Here is a 10672-nt window from a genome sequence, read left to right as displayed (position 1 = left end):
TGGACTTACAGGTGTTATGACGTAAGCGTGTTGAACGAAGAATGGCTCTCTCCCAACTCACTTGATCACAAGAGGAACAAATTCTATACTTCAGATAGTTTAGGAAATGTAGTAAAATTACAAATAAAATCAACATGTAACGCAGCACTGTTAATCACCTGTAGCGTGCTTTAGGTGGGCGGTGTCCAAAATACGCCTGAAAGTCAAAACACAGAACAAACTACTCTCAAAACACCAGTCACGCCTTTTGGCTTGTAGCCTTTTAGTTTATAGATTTTTCTCTCCCTTGTACAGATCTATACTCGCCCCTTTTCCCAATGCCATGTATTCTTTGTTTCACTTTAAATGAATAACTGAAGAAAGGTAACATTCATATCTGCACATGGTGATTAAAGACCACAATTCAACGTTAGGTTGACCATGCAAAGTCATGTATTTTTGTGTGGTTCAGACTTACATCCCATTCAAATCCGCTTTATTATGATGGGGTGGGGTGAGTGGGGGGTTGCGGGGGGTGGGTAGAGTGGTAGATTAATTGGTAAACAATTAGATTGAGTGAATCATATGATCTGTTCAAGTATTTGCAGCCACACTTGCTGTCTAATATGCAGCCTTTAATCCTATATGGTACAATGAATCAATAAGCTTTAGATATTTTAAATGCACACACATCAATTTTCCATCATTCATTCATTCATTCATTTTCTACCGCTTATCCTCGCAAGGGTCGCAGGGGTGCTGGAGCCTCTCAGCTGTCTTCAGGCTAGAGGCTGGGTACACCCTGGACTGGTGGCCAGCCAATCACAGGGCACATATAGACAAACAACCATTCACACTCACATTCATACCTATGGACAATTTAGAGTCACCAATTAGCCTAGCATGTTTTTGGAATGTGGGAGGAAACCGCAGTACCCGGAGAAAACCCACGCATGCACGAGGAGAACATGCAAACTCCACACAGAGATGGCTGAGGGTGGAATTGAACTCGGGTCTCCTAGCTGTGAGGTCTGCGTGCTAACAACTCGTCCACCGTGCAGCCCCTAACAATTATTGTTTATAGATAAAATGGTAGAAATCATAAAAAACACACTTGTGTCAGTAGGCCTTACAAGCTCCTTAGTCTCCACTTTGCTGCAGTACTCCATTTTGTTTGTAAATTCCCATTCTACTTCATTCCAGCAGTATACAATTTTGCCTGCCCCGGACCAGGATAAGCATGGCTGAGCTAGTACTATGCAGTGCAAAAGAAGAATAAATCTACAATATTAATATAAATAGTAAGTCACTTGGAGATGGCATCACGATTTATTGAGAATCCAGTGGACCGAGGGGCAAAAATAATTCCGTCAGAACTACGACTGGAGCAACTTCTTGGACATGACACTAACCCGCTAGCTTATAGACATATAGATTTCCAGATGACGGAATACACTACATTTGCTCACTTTTTGAGCCAAGCATCAGCAACAAAATTAAACACTGTATGGATCACGGGCTGCACGGCGGAAAAAGTGGTTAGCATGTAGGCCACGCAGCTAGGAGCCCCGACTTCAATTCCACCCTCGGCCATCTCTGTGTGGAGTTTGCATGTTCTCCCTGTGCATGCATGGGTTTTCTTCGGTGACTCCGGTTTCCTCCCATGAATGGTTTCGTCTCTATGTGCCCTGTGATTGGCTGGCGACCAGTCTAGGGTGTACCTCGCTTCTCGCGTGAAGACAGCTGGGATAGGCTCCATCACCCCCGTGACCCTCGTGAGGATAAGCGGTAGAAAATGAATGAATGAATGTATGTATGTATCGCAATACATATCTATATCGCAACAGTGCTAGCTCCTGAGTGACATTGTAGATCTGGGCTCTACAATATTCTGGTCATATAATAATAATATATCTAGAATAAACCCTGACATAAATAAGATGCAGGCATGCCCATAATAATAATAAATGTGATAAGTGTCCGAAGACAGCAGAAATCTGCTACATTTATTATTATTATTGGAGAGCATGTGTCAATTCACTGAAGTACATTACAGAGCTCAATAACCCTAAAATGTGAAATGTAGCAGCAACTTTAGAGGTGACAGGAAATTCTCCGTGGTGGCCACTAGAGGTCATTGAGGTGGTACCTGTAAGTTTCCTACATGCAGAACTGCACAGCTCAACAGGCACCACAGTGACTGCACTGATCTAAAGTAATTTAAGTGCAGTAGCACCATCTGTGTAAAAAACAACAACACAGTTATATATATATATATATATACATAAACAGTTGGTTTCACTGTACAGTCTGCGGAGTCAGACTGTCCTTCTTTGCATATCTAAAAGCAATACGATGGATTAGAGGTTATTGTATTTGAAACATTACCACACGCCACATTCCCTCAAACAATTGTAGTATCATCAGTAAATAAATAAGAATCCGTATGTGAGTTCAGTCAACTATAAAATGAAAAAGGCTGTCTTAACCCTGGCATATTATTTAGGCTGGCTTTTGGATAACTGGCTACATCATGCTTGTTTTGTATTGTCAAGTGTGGAATTATTCCGCTTTGGCTTGAATGGCAGATGTTTATTGGAGGAAAAAAAAAAGAAAAGTGGAGGGGAAATGCAAATTCATTCAAACCAGCAGGTGGCGCCAAAACCAAATGAGCTTTTCTTCCTGTCATTCACAAACACACACACACACACAAATGCACACTTTTGACCCAATGAGATGCATCCATCCATTTTCTATACCGCTGATCCTCACGAGGGTCACAGGCATGCTGGAGCCTATCCCAGCTGTCTTCGGGCGAGAGGCGGGGTACACCCTGGACTGGTCGCCAGCCAATCACAGGGCACATATAGACAAACAACCATTCACACTCACATTCATACATTTTATACAATTTCTACATACAATCCAGACTCACCAATTAACATGTTAACATGCATGTTTTTTGGAATGTGGGAAGAAAACAATGTAACCGGAGCGGGGAATCAAACCAAAGTCCTTGTCAACCCTCCCATTTTCCTGGAAAATTCTCATATTTTGCCCTTCTGTTGATATAGTTTAGTGTAAATTTCCCATATTTAACTTTTACTAAAAAAAAAGAGGAAAAAATGATCCTCTCAGGTACTGCAGGTCACAATGATGACAGTATCCAAGGTTCACTTAAAATAAAGACATTTTCCTAGAAATCTTGGAAATTCTTCCCTATAGCTTCATTGATCATCAAACATTATTACCTTCAAATTATGCTGAAAAGCATTAGAACCATGCCTGTCAACAATAGCAAATGAAAATAAGCCATTTCCCAGAAAATTAGGTTGAATAAATCTTCTAAATGTATAACTTTCAGAATATGTCCCCTTATTTTTTTTTGTATCACCAATATTTAAAACATTCATATTTGGAGTAGTTGTCCGTTGACACTTGACAGAAATATTCTGATCAATCCTAATCTTGCTCAAACACAAAGTGTGGAAATTTGACATCCACTTTCATATTGTTAATTTTAATAAGTTATTTCAAATGTCTTTGAAGGGGATCTTTGCCATATTGTAATCACTATTCCCTTTCATCAATTCATTTCTATGAATAATCAATGCGGTTAAATGAATAAACATAACCATTTTCTTCTGTTCATTGTTATTATTTGATATACTGTGCAATTAATTGTATATTATTAATAATATTAAGAGTATATGGATTTAATGAGCCATGTCCAAGTACAAAATGACTGTCTGTTTGTTAATATTAAAGCATATTTTCAGTGATAAAAAAGAGAAAACACTCATTTTCATTCTGCAGTGTTTTTTTTCCGAATTATTATTCCCAAACAAGGTTGCGCCTCACCATTTGAATTTTTTTTTATGACAATATAGAAGAGCTGTTATATTCCAACAGTCACAGCTTTAGGGAGTTATCAGCTTTGGATGGGAGAGCAAGTAGGGTCAATTATAAAATCACACGTGAGGATTTGATCTATTTTAGTTGGTGTACACTTCCACGGAATCAAGTGAAACATGTAAGAGCATTATCTATTTGCATGATAAGGAAATCGGCACGGACTACCAATAAGCCTCCCAATATTTTCATTTTACTCCAAAAGTTCACAGCCAAGATGGAGGCCGCAGAGGTCACGGCGAAGATAAGCTGCAAACTTGTAAATCCCGTCAATCTGTTTTCAAATTACGGCAGTAACAGCGTGCAAGGTGTTGTTTCCGTGTATTATGGTAATGTAATAGCCCAGGCAGGCCTGTTTGTTCACAGGTAGCGAGCTCGCCGCATTTGGCATTCTGCTCCACTTCTCCCGCTGAAATGAGTTCTCCTTCTGCCTCTAAACTTACAGTGGATGCGGTGCCCACACAGCTGTTCTCCCCTGAGCTGGCGTACATAAAACATAAAAGGTAAGCCTATATGAAAAATGCACAGAGCGCTGGAATATAATGTGCTTGATACCGCGCTGCAGTCGGGCAGGAGGGAGATAAAGAGAGGGACCTGCCCTGGATAGATTCCCTTTTCTGCAGAATTCGTTTGACTGCAGGCTTGGATGGCTGCCTGTGCAAACATTTACTCACCACGCTCAATCCGTGGATCACATTACAAAGATTGATTGTTCACTTGCCTCTCACCCTCCACTGTTTCATTGGCCAATATGAAATCAAATGGGATTCTTCAAAAAGGAGGGGTAGACTTGTTATGCACGGAATAAGTGACTTTGCCGCTCAGGCAGATGTGAACAAGCAGAATGTGTGTGTGTGTGTGTGTGTGTGTGTGTGAGAGCAAATGCCTCCATTGTTCTTGTGCATCCGAGATGAAGCAAAATGCTCAATACCAGGCAGCCAAAAACAAATCCAGATGATTGTCGCAGTTGAAAGAGTGGCACGTCGCCTCACGCCGCGTCATGTAAATTAGCCCAGCGCCCCCGTGAACTTGCAAGGCAATTAATTTGTGACGAGCAGGTGTCTCGCTACCTGCCGCTCCAATCGACTAAGTTCACAAAAGCGAAATGAAACACCACAATGGCACTAAAAGATCATTTCCGCTGTAGGTAGTTGTTGGGACCGCACGGTATAGACGCAACAACTCCACAACAAAACTGCAGCCCCTTCCTTTCAAGGTGACCCGCAGCTTTTCCGAGCAAGTACACGAGTCCAAGCGAATCAACCCAACAACAACATGTAATTCTGTTCAACAGGCCGACGTGCCCCATTCTGGCTTTAATCAATACATGGATCAAGCTGCCCAGGTGGAAATAAAGCACCAAGACCAGGTGCTTTGACCCTGATGACCGGGGGGGGTCAACCCTAAGAATGCCGCATGCGAGACGCTTTCAAAAATAACCAAACTCTGCTGCATCACGTCCTCCCATGCATTCCATTTCCCCCTTCTGTGTCTTCCGCATCATCGTTTTCCACACCCACCTCCCTAGGCTCGCCGGCTCACATCGTTAGCATTTAGATAGTTCAGAGCAGAGGAGCTTGGGTAATAGGCTTTTCCCTCCCATCCGTCCCTTCTTTCCCCTCCTGCTCAAATCAGCTGAAGTAAAAGGGATTAAATCAAAAGAACAACAATAATGATGAGAGCGGCGTGTGAGCCAAAGAAAGGGAGGAATAGCGGGGGTGTCTGCGCATAACGCTTGATCGGGCTGTGAGCTCATTAACCCGGGCCTTGACTGAATTGATGTTAGAGGTGATTGGAGATTATCACATTTAGGAGATACTTCATCTTATTCTGCACACACCCCCATTCTCCTGCTCGCCGATATGCTCTTTTTTTCCCTGTGTGGTTTTCTTTCTCTCGATTTCATCCAGGTCAGTTGTCCCTCCCTGGTTCGATCCCTCGGGTGCAAGGAGGTACGGAGGGTGGGGGGTCCGACCGGATAGCATCAACACCAGCTCCTGTGGACGCTTGATCTCCTAATTCTGCTTCATTTAAACTTCATCAACTCTTCCACTGGACCGGAAGCGGAGAAGAATGAGAACAGCTTGGCTGGAAACAGCTTTTTCTCCCTTGCTCCTCTTTTGTTGTGTGTGATCTGATATGATACCCAAAGGCAGCTGGAGTTACGGAGCCCATCACCACACACACACACACACACACACACACACTTCTGCAGCACAGCCAACTACATTGAAAATAATGATGACGTTTAGAGTCATGGCTTTGTTGCAGCAAGAAAATTGCAGAAAGTGTAAAAGTTACGACTAAAATGTTTAATCAGATTAATCATTCATTCATTCATTCATTCATTTTCTACCGCTTTTCCTCATGAGGGTCGCGGGGTTGCTGGAGCCTATCCCAGCTGTCTTTGAGCGAGAGGCGGGGTACACCCTGGACTGGTGGCCAGCCAACAAACAACCATTCACACTCACATTCATACCTATGGACAATTTGGAGTCGCCAATTAACCTAGCATGTTTTTGGAATGTGGGAGGAAACCGGAGTACCCGGAGAAAACCCACGCATGCACGGGAGAACATGCAAACTCCACACAAAGATGGCCGAGGGTGGAATTGATCCCTGGTCTCCTAGCTGTGAGGTCTGCGCGCTAACCACTTGACCGCCATGCCGCCCCAGATTAATCATGGTTTCCTAATTAATCACAATTACTCCCCATTTTCAATGAAATCTAAAATGTGCCCATTTTTAATATATTTTAGTTTTTTTAATGATTAGAGCCCTGTAGACATGAAATAACCCCTATAGTCTTTCCAGTAGACATGATAAGCGATTAGAAAACGTAATGAATCACACATTAGCATTGGGAAAGTTCTTTCATGTTGTAGCTGTAGCTGGCTTTGTTTGCACCACATTTTGCACAAACTTTTACACACTGACTACGGGATCACTGCAGTGACATATGAGACGGAAGCAGAAAGCATTATGCACAGCAAGCTAACCTCCAATTTATTTATTATTCTAAACTGAGTGGGGAAGACAGCCAAAGTAAGAAGCCAAACATGTACCACTTCCACACAAAATGGGTGGGTTTTTTCACTATGCAATGTTGGACAATGGCTTACTGCATACAGTACAGGTAAGGTAATTAAGGTAAGGTAATGGTAAGGTAATCATATTGCTGATACCGCTTATCCTCGCGAGGGTGGTGTGTATGCTGGAGCCTATCCCAGCTGTCTTCGGGCGAGAGGCAGGGTACACCCTGGACTGGTCGCCAGCCAATCACAGCTATAGTGACCAGAATACTACATATGACTGGTCCATTTTCTTCTAATAGGGTTTATATATTACATGTATAAGGAGTGTTACTGCATTATGCTGGGAACAAATTTGGGAATCTTTCCATTCCCGAAAAATGACCAAGGAACTTGTAGCGAAAAATACTGACTGTAGCAACAGTTAGAGATATGATATACATATTTCCCAATCTGATTACTATAGATAATAATCAGTTTTAATGCTTCATAAATTTGCTGTACACACAGGTTGGACACACACACACACACGTACGCTCAGAAAGGTCACTAATTTTATATGCCTTGGACACCATACTTCTCCCTCCTCCCTTCCCTGAGAAAATTTAGCATGCCCCCTCGGCTGAGGCAGAAAATGAGATTACTGTATTTAAATGACTATGGTAATAGAGAGCATGCTGCCGGGCCCCTGTTGGATAAAGGATTTCTACTGCGCTCATTGTTAGCAGTTTTGCAAAGTACCATCGTCTTGCTCCTGCTCACAATGGGGATGTCATTTAAAAGACATTTCTCTTTCTTTTTCTCCCCCCTTAGTTCCCTGTCAGGCCCATGTACCAGTCCCCAGGAGGCCCAGTCTGCATGTGTGTGTGTGTGTGTGTGTGTAAACCTTGCAGACCCACCGGTCCAAACATAAGGTGAATATTCTTCATTCAAAGCTGCTGCAGAGTGATTGGACACGGTCAGTCTGTTTTGGAAGACATAATCCAGTCTATGATTTTAATGAAATCTACTCTCCAAGGATGTACACCATGTGGCCACTGGAAAATGCAAAGGCCAGGTGGCCAGGAGGGGAAATGTTTTTGGTTCCCAGGATGCACCGCCATAGCGTACTTGTTCATCTATACATACATACAATTTATAAAGCTATACATCCATCCAGCCAGCTATGCATCATTCCATTATTGTGCAAAGTACAATTTTTGTTCATTATTGATTTTCTCTGGCGGCACGGCGGACGAGTGGTTAGCGCGCAGACCTCACAGCTAGGAGGAAGTGGTTAGCGCGCAGACCTAACAGCTAGGAGGACCAGGGTTCAATTCCACCCTTGGCCATCTCTGTGTGGAGTTTGCATGTTCTCATGGGTTTTCTCCGGGTACTCCGGTTTCCTCCCACATTCCAAAAACATGCTAGGTTAATTGGCGACTCCAAATTGTCCATAGGTATGAATGTGAGTGTGAATGGTTGTTTGTCTATATGTGCCCTGTGATTGGCTGGCAACCAGTCCAAGGTGTACCCCACCTCTCGCCCAAAGACAGCTGGGATAGGCTCCAGCATCCTCCGCGACCCTCATGAGGAAAAAGCGGTCGAAAATGAATGAATGATTTTCTCTTACTTATTATACATAACGGCTCAAATATACATAAATACATCACTTAAATCCGATAAGAAGTAACGCTGAAGGTTCCAGAATGTATTTTAACAAGGCAGAGCTCTATAAACTTCTCATGATTGAATGAAGCTGGTAGCGTCTTTAAAATAAATTCTTGATCCACCAATACTTGGAAGTCAAAAGGAACTCGGCAAAGAGGATACCGATTAAAAAAGCAACCCTGCGGAAACGACACCTTCAATCTAGGCTGAAATATGTGGTTCTGGACAAAAAATGTTATGGTCAAACATGGTCAAGGTGAGACGTTCGTCGTAACTGTCAACCGTGGCAGTGGTAGCATTATAGTCCGCGTTTGTTTTGCTACCATATCAACACATGCATCCATCCTTCTTGCTACATGTTGATCCTGACATTGGCTTGCTCTTGTTTGCACACACCAAACCACAGACACACTTAAGTGAGTTCACCTGTCCACCAAAAGCATATAACAACACTAGCCGAGGAGATAAAAGCCTGAGCTGTCACTCACTTATTGTCTAGTGTGACTCTAAATGCATCAGGGAATGAGGTTTAGCAACAGATTTTCACACCACTACTCTTAGCATCAGCTTAGCATCAGTACCCAAGTCAGTTTTCTGCTTCAGGTGGTGAGGGAAAAACCAGCAGAAACCAAAAACTGTACAATAGGCAGGCCACTTTTCTGGAAGGTTGATATTCAGAGGTTTTTTTACAGGTCACTTCAGCAGCAGTTTTCTAGTCTGAGAAGTAGATGAAATCAATCATGCTACCATGGACCATTTTACTAAGAGGTCAATTTTCTGAATTTTTTCAGCGCCAGATTTTTTTTTTCACATGTCGCTTTAGTGGCAAATTGTTAGTGTGTGAGGTCAGGAAAACCTCCTACACTTTTATTGGAGGACCTACAACATTGCAAAAACGGGATAATGAATTTTCAAATTCTTTTTCAGGTCAATTCCCCATTGTTCCAATTGGCGTCAACAACACTTTGTGTGGGGAAAATCTCCAACACTGTGGGGGGGTTCATTGTGGGTCCCGGCAAGGACCAAAAATAGACTTTGCTGGGAGGTCTGCTTTATTTTGTTGTCAACAATTGTTGTTTCAACAACACTTTTCTGGTCCCTGAGGTGGGTGATGCCTCCTACACTCCATTTTTACAGGTGACCTCTTGACAGTTGAAAACCTTCTCCACCTTCATCGGTTGATTCAACACAACTGAAAAATGGCAAAAACCAAACATTCATTCATTCATTTTCTACCGCTTTTTCCTGGACAATTTGGAGTCGCCAATTAACCTAGCATGTTTTTGGAATGTGGGAGGAAACCGGAGTCCCCGGAGAAAACCCACGCATGCACGGGGAGAACATGCAAACTCCACACAGAGATGGCAGAGGGTGGAATTGAACCCTGGTCTCCTAGCTGTGAGGTCTGCGTGCTAACCACTCGTCCACCGTGCCGCCAAAAACCAAACATTTCCTCCCATATCAGTGTGGATTCATCTATCCATCCAAATGGCCTTACAGACAGAATCCACATACACAAACAAGTCGGAAGTGGAGGATGAAGACCAACAACGGTCATTACTAATGAAATACCAAGGCTTGTAGACTATGTCCTTGTTTATGGGACAACACTGAGGGCAGAAGAACAAGTCATGGCATGGCTCAGGTTCACTCCATGACCCCTGATGAAGTATCCATGAGCATGATACTTCATCAGTAGTTGAAATGTCAAATTGCTTTAACCAAGGAGGAGTCATAAAGGATAATAGGAGGACTTTGCAGAGATCCTAAGTAAAGAAAAAAAAAAGAGAAATGTGCACAGAATGATTGCGGGATGCCGACTGTGAGCACCTGATGATGCTATTGCTTTCTCTGTGCAGCACGGAGTACTTCATCATAGATGGGTTTTTCTCTCGCCCCCCCCCCCAAACCTGATCTATTGGTTTTCAGCAACACAAGGAGCTATAAATCACAGGAATGGGGACCGTCGATGATTAGGTTACGGGTGCAGCGAGAGAGGGAGAAGAGAAAAGAGGGGACGTATTGGAGGAGGGGTGAAAGTGGGCCCAGTAGCTCGGTACCGTAGACAGGTTACTGATGGTGTTTGTTTCTCCCATACA

The sequence above is a fragment of the Doryrhamphus excisus genome, linkage group LG10 (assembly GCF_037039965.1).
Source record: "Doryrhamphus excisus strain RoL-2023G ecotype Guam linkage group LG10, RoL_Dexc_Guam_v1.1, whole genome shotgun sequence".
In the NCBI taxonomy this organism is placed as follows: domain Eukaryota; kingdom Metazoa; phylum Chordata; class Actinopteri; order Syngnathiformes; family Syngnathidae; genus Doryrhamphus; species Doryrhamphus excisus.
This window is presented reverse-complemented; position numbering follows the sequence as displayed.